Genomic DNA, 13,522 nt, shown 5'->3' with positions numbered 1-13,522 from the left:
ACTGGGTGATGAAAAATGTGGGCCCGGCTCCGAAGTTGGTAAAACCGGGCCCGCGGCCAGGAGAATTCGTCCTAAGATAGATTTTTATCCCTCTCCTCTTCGGCCATGCCGGAGAGTTTAGCCAGTTTCATGGAATCGTGGTTGTTGTTTCCCCTGTTGTAAATATGGACATTCCTGTAATAAAGTTTTCAGTTCATTTTTCTCCTAAAGTGTAAGTTGCAAGTTGTTGTCGCCAACACCTTCATTTACTGGAGTATAGCAGGATTAGACGTGCAGGCCCACACCATGTTGTAGATGGCCGAAGACTTCTCAACACAGTAGATAGCTACCCAGGCAAGAAGGGTCAAAGTTTTTTAGGGCTGCCGGGCATAGCAAAATATCAGTATAAAGTCGCAGCAAAAGCCGCTCCTTCGCCTTTGAGAGGCCTTTACATGGGCGGGTAAAGCCATGACCACGTAGATAGTGCAGAACATCTTTGAAAGAGTAAGCAGGATTGAATTCTGGTGCTTGAATTTCGGGGTCGGAGGGGAATGCCTGGTGAGAGAGCGTGCGGGAGCATGCGTCCTCTAGAGGTGGGCAACACGGAGCGGCTCCGCTTACTAAAGTGAGCCGGCTCACTGGCTCACTTACATCTGTAGAGGTGAGTGGGTCGCTCAGGAGGGGCCGGATCTTATATATCTGATATTAATAGTGTAAGAATGGGGGGTTTATTCAGTAGATCAACAGGATTTGATCAGCAGGACTGAGCAGATCAGCGACGAACACAGCGGCAGCGAACACAGTCAGCTCCAGCACGCGCAGCGATCACGATGCTACTGACTGGCATGTTCCTTGTGCACTTCTTCCTCTTCACAATTACCCGCGGGACGAAGAGGAGACATCCTGGCGACTTACGGCGTGAGCAAGACGGCAGGGTCGTAATAGGGTTTGAGGCGCTGGACGTGAACAATCTCGCGTCCGCGCCGGCGTAGATCATGGGACGGCGTAACAGGTTCCACCACGTAATTAACCGGAGAGGTGCGCTCCAGAACACGGTATGGGCCATGGTATTTAGCAAGAAATTTTGAAGATAGTCCAGGGGCATTGGAAGGTATCCATAGCCACACAAGAGCGCTAGACGAGAAGTGCGGTGTCGAGTGTTGGCTGTCATGGTTGGATTTATGGCGGTACTGGGTGTTAGCCGTGAATGCGCGGGCGATTTGTCGACAGTCTTCCGCATGCTGGGCTGCTTGAGACGCAGGTGTATACTCTGATATGTCTGGCTGATACGGGAGTATGGTGTCGATTGTAGCAGAGGGGTGACGGCCGTAGAGGAGAAAAAAAGGAGAGAAGCCAGTAGTAGACTGCGTTGCGGTATTGTATGCGTACGTGACATACGGAAGGATGAGGTCGCAGTTTGAGTGGTCGGAGGAGACGTACATAGAGAGCATGTCGCCAAGGGTACGATTGAAACGCTCAGTGAGGCCATTAGACTGGGGATGATAGGCGGAGGTGGTTCTATGAATAATGTTGCACTTGGTGAGCACGGCTTTCTCAACGTCACTCAAGAAAACGCGTCCTCTGTCGCTGAGCAGCTCTCGAGGTGCGCCATGGCGAAGAACAAATCGCTGCAAAATGAAGGAAGCTACTTTTGACGGTGTGGCAGATGGAAGTGCGGCGGTTTCTGCATACCTCGTCATATGATCAACGGCTACGACAGCCCAGCGGTTGCCGGCCGCAGTGCAGGGAAGCGGCCCGTACAAATCAATGCCGACGCGGTCGAAAGGACGTGGTGGGCTGGGTAACGGCAGCAACTCTCCAGCAGAACGTTGAGGAGATGGCTTGCGACGTTGAAAGATTAGGCATGAGCGAACGTACTTGAGTACAAAGGTGTACATGCCCCGCCAGTAGTAACGCAGCCGGAGACGAGTGCATGTCTTGAAGATGCCCGCGTGACCGGATTGTAGGTCAGCTTGGAAATAGTCACAAATTTGCGAACGTAGCTGCCGGGGGATAACTAGCATCCACTTGCGGCTATCTGCGCTGTAGTTGCGGCGGTAGAGCAGGTTATCACGAATGGCGAAGTGGGAAGCATGGCGGCGGAGAGCACGCGATGGAGAGGCAGCTGTAGGATTGGAGATAAAATCGAGGATAGAGTTTATTCAAGGATCTTGCCGCTGCGCTGACGGCATGTCATTGATGTGAAGCGATGGCGGGGAATCGTCGGAAGGGGAAAGGCTCGCGACCTCGGCTGTAGGGGGGCAGCGGGAAAATGCATCGGCGTCGTGATGTTTGCGGCCAGAGCGGTAAACAACGCGGACATCATATTCCTGAAGGCGAAGAGACCATCTTGCCAGTCTGCCGGACGGGTCTTTCAGTGAGGAAAGCCAGCAAAGCGCATGGTGGTCCGTTACTACGTCAAAAGGGCGACCATAGAGGTAAGGGCGGAATTTAGTAAGAGCCCAAATAATCGCTAAGCATTCTTTTTCAGTGACAGAGTAATTGGATTCAGCCTTCGTGAGTGTACGGCTAGCATAGGCGACCACATATTCAGTATGACCTGCTTTGCGCTGAGCGAGCACAGCGCCGAGACCAATACCACTGGCGTCTGTGCGGACCTCAGTAGGCGCTGTGGGGTCGAAGTGACGTAGGACAGGCGGTGCCGTGAGGATGTGTCGTAAAGCATTGAAGGCATCGTCGCACGCTGGTGACCACGACGAAAGGTCGGAACTGCCGGACAGAAGTTCTGTCAAGGGAGCAGCAATGGGAGCAAAATTCCTAATAAAGCGGCGAAAGTAAGAGCACAGCCCGAGGAAGCTACGTAGATCTTTGATGGAAGTCGGTTTGGGAAAGGCTGTTACGGCACGAAGTTTGGCAGGGTCTGGAGATACACCTTCTTTGGAAACAACGTGGCCGAGAATGGTGAGCTGGCGGGCGGCAAAACGACATTTTTTTAAATTCAGCTGCAGTCCGGCATCAGAGAGGCAGGTGAAAACGTGCTTCAGACGGTAGAGGTGTGTGTCAAAGTCACGAGAAAAGACGACAATGTCATCGAGGTAGCAGAGGCATGTCTTCCACTTTAGGCCACGCAAAATGGTGTCCATCATCCGCTCAAATGTTGCCGGAGCATTACAAAGGCCAAACGGCATAACTGTGAATTCGTACAAGCCGTCGGGAGTTACAAAGGCAGTTTTGGGGCGATCAGCCGCTTCCAAGGCGACTTTCCAGTACCCGGAACGTAAATCTAGGGACGAAAAAAGTTCGGCGCCTTGCAAAAAATCGAGAGCATCGTCGATGCGTGGGAGAGAATAGACGTCCTTTCGCGTAATCTTATTAAGGCGGTGATAATCGACACAGAAGCGGATAGAACCATCTTTCTTTTTTACAAGGACAACAGGTGAGGCCCAAGGGCTGCTTGAGGGCTGAATCACGCCATTCTGGATCATTAGGTCGACTTGCTCTTCAATAGCCTGGCATTCGGTTGCAGACACACGATAGGGGCGCTGTCGTAGTGGTGCGCTGGTGCCGGTGTCGATGCGATGACTGACTGTAGAAGTTTGACCCAAAGAACTTTGATGAGAGTTGAAGGAGGAGCGAAAGTGATGAGGTAGGTTCAAAAGCTGAGTGCGCTGCTCTGGAGGAAGATCGGCGTCGATGGAACGGAGGAACAACTCCGTAGAGGGGGGGAGCGGGCGCAGGTGATGGGGGGCTGAGCGCAGTCACGGCACAGTGCGGCGCGTCGTCAGGTTCCTCAGAGATCAGAAGCGATGCGATTGGCTTCATACTTCCGAGGCATTCGCCATGGCGCAAAGCAGTAGGGGAGTTAAATGGGTTAGAAACCCATAACATGGAAAGGCCAGCGGAAATAGCGAGCACTGCGTAGGGCAATGGAAGGCACTTGTGGCGCAGGAAAGTATGGGCTGGTGTGAAGAGAACGGTGTCATTACCAATAGATGCACAAGCGACACGAACAAGCACTGAAGAGCAGGGAGGAAGGTCGATATCTTCGGCGACGAGGGCTTTAGCACCGGAATTTGATTGATCAGCGTCTGGTAAGGCATCGGGCACGGACGAGAACCCCACTTCAGCTCGAGCACAATCGATAATAGCAGCATGACGCGACAGGAAATCCCAGCCTAAAATTACAGCGTGCGAGCCACTTGGCAGCACGACGAACTCAATCGTATAAAGAGAATTCTGGATAACTACTAGAGCGGTGCACGCTGCTAAAGACTTATATGCTGAGCGCTGGCCGTTCGCAACGAAAGTCCCGCAATTGGCGTCTTCACTTTCTTTAAAGTGCGACATAGTTTTACGTCCATTACCGAAATCGCAGCACCAGTGTCAATTAGAGCCATGACAGCAACACCCTCGACGAAAACTTCAATTAGGTTTGTCGGCGACAGATGAGGACTTGGGAACTTCGACTGGGTCGAAGTTCTCGCCTCAGGAACTGCGGCCTCTAGTTTTCCTCATGTGAAGCGTTCTGTCGACGTCGCATCGGAGAGATAGAGCGGCGTCGCGGCGATGGTGAACGGCGGTCGGACATGGCTGAGCGGTCTGGGGAGAAAGGAGGGCGGGCTGGAGGCTCAGTAGGCACGGAATACTGAGGCGTCGGAGACCAGTATGCAGAACCATGAGTAGGTGGTGCCGACACCGGGAGACGGTTGCGGCAATAACGCGAAATGTGTCCAGCAAGCCCGCAAGTGTAACAAATTGGCCGGTTGTGCGTCGTGCGCCAGGGATTACGTGGTCTTGGAGCCGGTCGCATAAACTGAGCAGGTTCTCGCGCAGGCGCAGGAGGCGGCTGAACGTAGGCAGGTGGCGGTGGAGCATATGTAGGTGGCGGCCGGGCCCTAACAGCCGCATATGTTAACGGCGCTGTAACAGGCATGGGTTGAGGGGCTGGAGGAAGAGATTCAGCTACCTGTTCTTGAATAATGTGGAGCAAACTGGGAGCTAGGTGTGAAGAAGGTTCTTGATGGCAAGATATAAGGGACAGCTGTCGAGCAACTTCTTCCCGAATGAAGCTCTTAATTTGTGGCAGGAGCGCAGAATGTTCGCCCGCATCTGTCAGGCCAGCAAAGGACTCAGAGTGCATGGTGTTCGCGCGAGTTATGGCCCTTTGTTTCCGCAGTTCATCATAACTTTGACACAGTGTGACCACTTCCGCGACGGTGCGGATATCTCGAGCCGACAGCATCTGAAAGGCATCGTCATCGATGCCTTGCAGAATGTGCTTGATCTTCTCGGCCTCTGACATGTGTGGGTTAACGCGCTTGCACAAGTCGACGACGTCCTCGATATAGCTCGTGAAATTTTCGCCAACTTGCTGAGACCGCGTACCTAAGCGCTGTTCAGCGCGGAGTTTCCTCACAGATGGTCGGCCGAAAACTTCAGAGAAGCTAGCTTTAAACGCGGACCATGATGGAATGTCCGCTTCATGGTTTCGAAACCATAGGTTTGCTACGCCGGTGAGATAGAAAATGACGTTGCTTAACTTTGTTTCCGCGTCCCATTTGTTGTAAACGCTCACTCGTTCATAGGATGTGAGCCAGTCTTCGACATCGTGGTCGTCAGTGCCGCTGATGATGGCGGGGTCTCGCTGGCGGAGGGAGCCGGGACAGATGAAGGCCGAGCCAACTTGTACGGCTTGGTGGTTGACATCCTCAGGCATCGCAGGAGGTGGTAATGTACGGCTGCGGAGTTCCAGGGCGAGAGGATAGATCTTGACCGGCACCTCCACCAAATGTAAGAATGGGGGGTTTGTTCACTAGATCAACAGGGTTTGATCAGCAGGACTGAGCAGATCAGCGACGAACACAGCGGCAGCGAACACAGTCAGCTCCAGCACGCGCAGCGATCACGATGCCACTGACTTGCATGTTCCTTGTGCACTTCTTCCTCTTCACAATAAAAAGTAAAATCAATTTTGGCCCTCACGTGACACAGCAAGCGGTGGCATTTAGCATCAGTTTCTGCCCGCGGCTGTGATTGAAGTTGCGGTTTCTGCCTGCTGAGACGACTGAGGAAGGTGCTACGAAAGAACGAGGTACATTCGGACCACCTCGCTCTGTTTTTCTCCTCTCCGTTGCATGGCTCCGCTCCGGACACTAAAAAACACAGCGTACCAAGCACGTTTGGAGTACGACAACATTGCCTCAATCCCCGGAGGCCCGACCTTGGGGGCTTAGAGGGCCATTCTTTGCCAATTGAGGCTTCTTTACTCCCCCTTCAGTCGCATCGGATGTCACACTATATTACGCATACAGAGCCAAATGGATTGCCGCGGACCACTTTACACAGCGGACTAGTACGAGTACTGGTCCCCACTTGTCGGCATGGAACGAAACCACAAAACAGCAAGGCAAAAAAAAAACAAGTGCTGGCACCAGCAGCAGTGCGTCTGCGGTAGCCGCGGGAAGATCCGAAGGTAATGGGTTGGTTGTGACACTGACAAGGAAGAGCGGTATATAGTTGCTTTTTCGATTTGCGTTTTGAAAAATCTCACACGGCTCCGACAGACAAGGCTTGACGAACAAGAGAGAACGGCTTTTCAAAAGAGACCGCCGTTCCAGCCATCTAGCAGATTTCCATCCATAGAACAAAAGCAAAAGAACCACCTCACTCACTCTCCCAAAGAGAGACACACTCCACTCAAACGACACCCGAGGGCTAGGACAATACTGCGGACTTTGCGAGTAAGGGCAGGAGTTTGCCGCTCCGGATCCGACGGTTCCGGCGGATCCTACTCCGATTTTGCGGAGCGAAATGGCTCACCCGCTCTTTGAAAGGAGCCGCTCCGAAGATCCGGCTCGCTCCAGAGCGACCCATCCGTAGCATCACCTGCCTCATTTCCCTCTAGTCCATGGCAGAAGGAGCCCAAACAATATTCCAGTGTGCGGGTGCCCGGTATATACATTTGTTTTATAGAAGACGTTAGGCTAAGTACCGTCTTTGCCAAAATTAAACAGGCTGTGTGTAAAGCTTATCAGACACATAGCAGAGAATTTTTACCACTTTTGGAGCTGTAAATCTGTGCAAAATAAAGGCGAGTTCCTCTCCTTACTTTTTAACAAGCTGTGGACGTCTGGGAATCAATGCTGGCTTTAGCATACAAGCGAGAAGCAAAACATGCAGCCTGGTTACTTCTGGCAAAGAGCTCATAAAAAGACCAGCGCAAACCACGGGGATAAAGGAAGAGAAAAACGACAGGACGGGCGCTGACTACGAACTGTTTATTCTCAGGAAAACCAAGCACAATATAAGCTGCTGAATATTCTGGGTGCCTCCTCCGCTACTGCAGTCTTCACGGCACGACATTTGGGCCATCCCACTGACAACGGGGGATGGACGTACACAAACTGAAATCGCCCATTCTTCACCGCGGGGCACGGCTGTGTGCGCGTGTGTTGTGTGTTGTGGTCGGCGGGTGGCGCACGGGAGGAGCGCTCCCTTCACGGCAGAGAGACACTCAGCGTTTACGGAGTAGTGCGGTGGTTCATTGGGACGCTCTCCGACCAGTGTCTTTGTGAGTGCAGTTTGGACAATTAAGTCATGTTGTTGTTGTTTTAGAAGTTCTCCCCAACGTCTTTGAATAATGAACATATATTTTTGGCACCGAAACCCGGGAGTAAGCGAAGAACAACGGCAACTTGAAAACAGCGTTCCAACTGCAACGGAAGATAGCGATGGAGCGTCTCCAAACAAAGGGAGAAGTTACGCGCGCCGAACTGAACCGACTCAACGAGGAGCTCGAGCGACTAACGACGGCGGATGACTTCGACCCCCAGCAACGAGACCTCCTCGCGGAAATATCACATGAGTTGGACATTGTTTCGAGAACTTTTAAACAGTTAGATGCCTTCATTGAGCCGCATGTGCGTGACGAAAGCCTCGCGGAAGAATACAAAACCGTTTGTCAGTGCCAAGCTCTCATGACACGAATGCAGACAAAGCTTCGGCGTTTCAGTGAAACAAATTCTAACGGTGCAACAAGCGCATTGAATGCAGAAGAAACCACGTCCAGATTACCTGCTGCCCGTTCGGGACAACTGAGGTTGCCTAAGCTAGAGCTTCAGAAATTCAGCGGCAAGATCGACTAGCAACCGTTCTGGCAAGAATTCCGGCAAGCAGTCTACGAGAATAACGGCTTGACAAGCATAGAAAAGTTCTTGTACCTGCGGACAGCGTTGACAGAAAAGACGGCGGCAGCTTTCACCTGCGTTCAAGCGACAGAGAAGAATTACGACTATGCTGTAAAGACACTCCAAGAGCGTTTCGGGCGTCAGGACGTGCTCGTGCAAGAACACCTTACGCAGCTGTTAAACCTTCCCCAGGACAGAGCTCTCAGTGACTTGAACACGCTGCGACGCCTCCACGATCATGTTCAGCGAAACATCGCAGGACTTGAAACTTTACGTGTCAAATCGGACAGCTATGGTGCGATGCTGTGCGCGGCTTTGCTTCGAGTATTGCCGGCCGAATGGGCTGTTGAGTACCATAAGGCCAACAGCGCACACAAGGACGTGCTCGACAGCTCGAGTCTCCAAGCCATTCTGCAATCATTTCGCCTGGAAGTGGAGAGCAGGGAAAAGGTGCACAGAGAAAGCACGAACGCTCCTCAGCAAACGCGACAGGACCACGCCAGTGAACGGCGTCCCAACAGCGTATACGTCAAGGGCTCAGCGCCCAGCCAAATTGGTGGGTGCCAAATTGAGCAAGGAAAGATGCCCTTTCTGCGCTTCAGAGAGGCATGAGGTGGCAGATTGCAATGCTCCGATATCAATCGACGAAAAGAAAAGAAAACTGCAAAACGAAGGGGGGTGCTACCGATGTGCAAAAAGAGGGCACATGACGAAATGGTGTAAGAACTGGACACTACGTTGCGCGAAGTGTGGCCGACGACACATCACCTCGCTTTGTGATCCCCCGGCACCGAACGCCGAGGGCGAGACCGCTGCTGAGTTGCGCTCAACAGAGTCTCTTAGCAACAGCAACAAAAACGCTGTGCTGCTGCAGACGGCGCAGGTGTGGGTCAACGGACTGAAAAGAAAACGCCTCGCTCGCTGCCTGTTTGACGGAGGCAGTCAACGATTGTTTATAACAGAGAAGCTCTCGCGAATACTGGATCTTGAGGTGACCGGTGAAGAGGAAGTGACCATTTACCCTTTCGGCGGCTCGACCAACGTTATGAAGAAAAAACGACGCCGAGTGAAGCTCCGGCTACGAAGCCAGTACGACCGCAAGGAGCACAGCATCGAAGCCCTCGAAATTGAAGAAATCTGCTCCGACCCACTACTGCTTCCACAAAACGCTTTTGAGATTAGTCAGGTGGCTGGTTTGAAATTAGCGGATGTCACCATCTCACCAACTCGCCTATTCACAGAAGGCATCGAAATTCTAATAGGCTCTGATTATTATTGGACGGTTGTGCACGCAAAAGTGAAGAAAGTGCAAGGGGCCTTGATTGCGCTCAAGACTGGCTTCGGCTGGACCTTGCAAGGGCCGATACCACTGTCTGCTTCAGGTGTGTCGTGTTCCACCGTTGCCGTTCTTCGCACCAGCATCTGTGACAAGAACGCCAGCCTGTCAGACGAACTTCGAGCGTTCTGGGAGCTGGAAAGCCTCGGTATCTCCTCAAGCAGCTGCCTGCTTGGAGGCGAGGAGCAGCAGGTGAGAGAAGACTTCATTCGTTCTCTGACTTTGACCGAGGGGCGATACGAGACGAGCCTCCCGTGGAAGGCACTTGACCTAGAGCTAGCCAACAACGAAGTTGTAGCAAGAGAACGCCTGGCCAGGTTGATGCGGCGTCCGAGACCCAACAAGAGCAGGCTAATGGTCTATGATGCAGCCATTCGTGACTACCTAGATAAAGGCTTTGCTGAAAAGGTTTGGTTGGTTGGTTGGTTTGTGGGGTTTAACGTCCCAAAGCTACTCAGGCTATGAGAGACGCCGTAGTGGAGGATTCCGGTAATTTCGACCACCTGGAGTTCTTTAACGTGCACTGACATCGCACAGCACACGGGCGCCTTGCTTTTCGCCTCCATCGAAAAGCTGCCGCAGAGGCCGGGATTCAATCCCGCGACCTTGGGAACAGTAGTCGAGCGCCGTAACCACTGCGCCGTTCCAGCCGACGAAATCGACAGCACCTCGTCTCGAGTGTATTATATGCCTCATCGTGCTGTTTTCCGTTCAGAGAGCTATACCGCCAAAGTTCGCATAGTGTTCGATGCATCTTCGAAAGCACTCACTTAACAATGTCACTTAACAATGCCCTCAGCACCGGCTCGAACCTAAATCCCGACCTGCAGCGGCTTATAATGAATTTTAATGCCACAAAATTGCATTGACCGCCGACATTGAGAAGGCCTTTCTTCACATTGGCATCAAAAGGGAGGACCACGACGCACTGCTATTCCTCTGGTATTCATCTGCGTCATGTGAGGGCTCATCAGAGGGTGAAATAGATGTCTGGCGCATGACAAGAGTGCCTTTTGGCGCCACAAGTAGTCCCTTTATGTCGACTGCCACCATACATCAACTGGCTAACGTCTCTGAGGACTTCTCCCACTCCGCATAAATTTCAGGCAGCTGCCTGTACGTCGACGATTTGAGAACCGGAATCAGCTACACGGAAGAGGTGACGAAATTTAATGAGGAGGCACAGCAAATAATGAGCTCAGCAGGGATGAAACTGTGAAAGTGGAGTTCCAACAACGAACTCCTGCAACAACGGTTCGATGCTGACGGCGTTGGAAATGCCTGCGCTGACACTGCGACGATGACTTCAGCCATGGCAAGAGTGTTGGGGTTCGAGTGGGACAGAGGAAACGACGAGCTGAAGTATTCCCTGAAAACGGCACTAGAGCTTCTTACTGTCAACAGGAACACTAAACGCTTCGTGCACCAGGTCTCAGGGAGAATCTTCGATTCCCTCGGTCTGCTGAGCCCAGCAACAATCGCAGCACAAGCACCCTTTCAGGTCATAAAATTTAAGCGCTTCAGCAAACTGAATCACCTACAGCGAGTCACAGCCTGAATGCGACGCTTTGTTCGCAACGGTGATCGGAAAAGGATCGACTTGAGAGCCTGCTCTGCGCATTCGAAATCCAACAGGCACAGAAATGGTTGCATCACGGAGGAGTTTCCTGGACGAGATGGAAGAACGCGATCCTGCATGATTCGTTTACCAGGTGGTGCTTTTGTACCCGTTGGAAGACAGAAATTAATGAGCTAGCGTTGATTCGGCGGGAGGATGTTGAATATTCCGGGTGCCGCCTCCGCTACTGCAGTCTTCACGGCACGACATTTGGGCCATTCCACTGACAACGGGGGATGGACGTACACGGACTGGAATCGCCCATTCTTCACCGCGGGGCACGGCTGTGTGCGCGTGTGTTGTGTGGTGTGGTCGGTTGGTGGCGCGCGAGAGGGACGTTCGTGCGCGTGCTCCTTTTAAGTGAAAAGACACTCGGCGTTTGCGGAGCAGTGCGGTGGTTCATTGAGACGCTCTCCGACCAGTGTTTTTCTGAGTGCTGTTTGGAGAATTAAAAGTCATGTTGTTGTTGTTTTAAAAGTTCTCCCCAACGTCTTTGAATAACGAACATAAGCCAAAACACAGTAAATCATGTCATGTATGTACACCGGTATCTATTTATAAACCGCATCAAGACACCATCCACACTGATCTTTGGAGAACGAGCGCCAGATAGCAAAAACAGATAATGAGAGCATGGCATCACTGCACGACACATGAAGGATAATGCTGGTGTTTTCTTTTATTTTCGCTTCTCCCAGTAGTCACATGGTCCGCGTTTTGGCTTATATATTTTGCCGGCTTTTCCCGAGAATAAACAGTTGGCAACCAGCGCCAGACGTACTGTGGTTTTTCTGTTCCTTTGTCTCCGTGTTTTGCGCTGGTCTTTTTATGAGCTAGTATGAACCAACTGGCCCAAATTAGCTATTTTGCTCTGGCAAAGACGCTACATACCCATCCTTGGTCGATGTTCTGTCAGGCCCATCACGAGTTGGGTAGTCAGCGCCAGACGTACTGTCGTTTTCCTGTTCCTTTGTCCCCGTGTTTTGCGCGGGTCTTTTTATGAGCTAGTATGAACCAACTGGCCCAAATTAGCTATTTTGATCTGGCAAAGACGCTACATACCCAGCCTTGGTCGATGTTCTGTTCAGGCCCATCACGAGTTGTCATTGTTTTGTAAGCGGGATGAGTGGTATGTCCCGGGCTCGAAAAGTATGGCCGGTTACTGCATTTTGATTTTCTGGACAACTGCGGCTGTATACCATCCCATGGTGAAGACCGGAGACGTACACGTTGAATACAGCGGGTTTCAATCCACAGTGGCGAGCCACGGCTTCAGCCCACGCCAGGCTCCAGTGATTATGGTCCTCTCGTGTCATGTTCGCGTGAAGAGGGCGTACATGAAGAGCGCGTCTCCTCTGTTATAGAATGCGTACGCGCTCTTTCATGACATTCGTACAGTAGATATGTATTTGTTTCAAGAAGGCGACGACCAGACGATGTCTTCGAGAGACGTGTGTATTGGTTGGTCTATTCGGCTTCCCGTACCTCCCGCGATTTGTTCATCATACCGAGCCCCAGGCGACGCTGATTGGAAGTGTTCACGGAGAGGTCGTGAACCCGTTTTATAATTCTGCGGAGAATGACTTCGAGTGCGTCCCTGCCTCGTTTGCGCAGGTGACGGCACGGAGTCGAAAAAAGAATTCGACTGGTTAGAAAGGCATGGGCCAGCCGCAAGGCGTCTTTGCATCGTAACCCCCCGTGCTTGCTAGAATCCCGGCGGACCATGCGGCGCACCTGATCCTCAACCTTAAAGATTTTGGCCAATGTCGTTTCTGGCCTCCAGTCATGATGTATAAAGAACCCAAGTACCCGGAAATCCACACGTTCAGGGATTGAACCTGTCTCGTGGGGCAGTGTAGATTTGGCAGTATGCTTTGGTGACGGGCTGATGTGCACAAATTCAGACTTATGGAGAGCATTGGAGATTGCAGAAGCGAGTATACCGGCCCACTATGAGCGCCGCCTCCTACAAGTTCGCCTCAATGTCTACGAAAAAGTTTAGCGTCGCCCACAAGGCGATCCCATCGGCATGAAGTGCATGCTGCATTGCGGCGACAGCGCCTAATTTGACTGACAGGTGCATCATGGCCGTGTAGAATGACAGGGAAGAGAGCACCCCGCCCAAAGAAGTACGCCTAGTTCCTAAGCGAAAATTACTATGCTCCGTATCCTGAATTCGAATGTAAAATTTTCTGTCGGTCAAAAATTCATGCCGCCCACACACATGCAATTTTGCAGTGGCAGAAAATAATTAACTCCCTAGACTGAGAGCATCCTCTAAGTGCACATAAGCGTTGGCCTCTGAAATAAAGGGTCACGACAGCTAACATTTCAGCATAAAGTGACAACCGACACCCGAGCCTAACCTTGAGTTTTTTCTACAGCTACATATCTAGGAAATGACTCTTGAATGCTTCAACGCAAAACATACACAATTCATTA

This window comes from Amblyomma maculatum, chromosome 5 (genome assembly GCF_055883805.1).
Source record: "Amblyomma maculatum isolate TAMU_Amacu chromosome 5, ASM5588380v1, whole genome shotgun sequence".
Taxonomy (NCBI): domain Eukaryota; kingdom Metazoa; phylum Arthropoda; class Arachnida; order Ixodida; family Ixodidae; genus Amblyomma; species Amblyomma maculatum.
Note: the sequence above shows the minus strand (reverse complement) of the source record.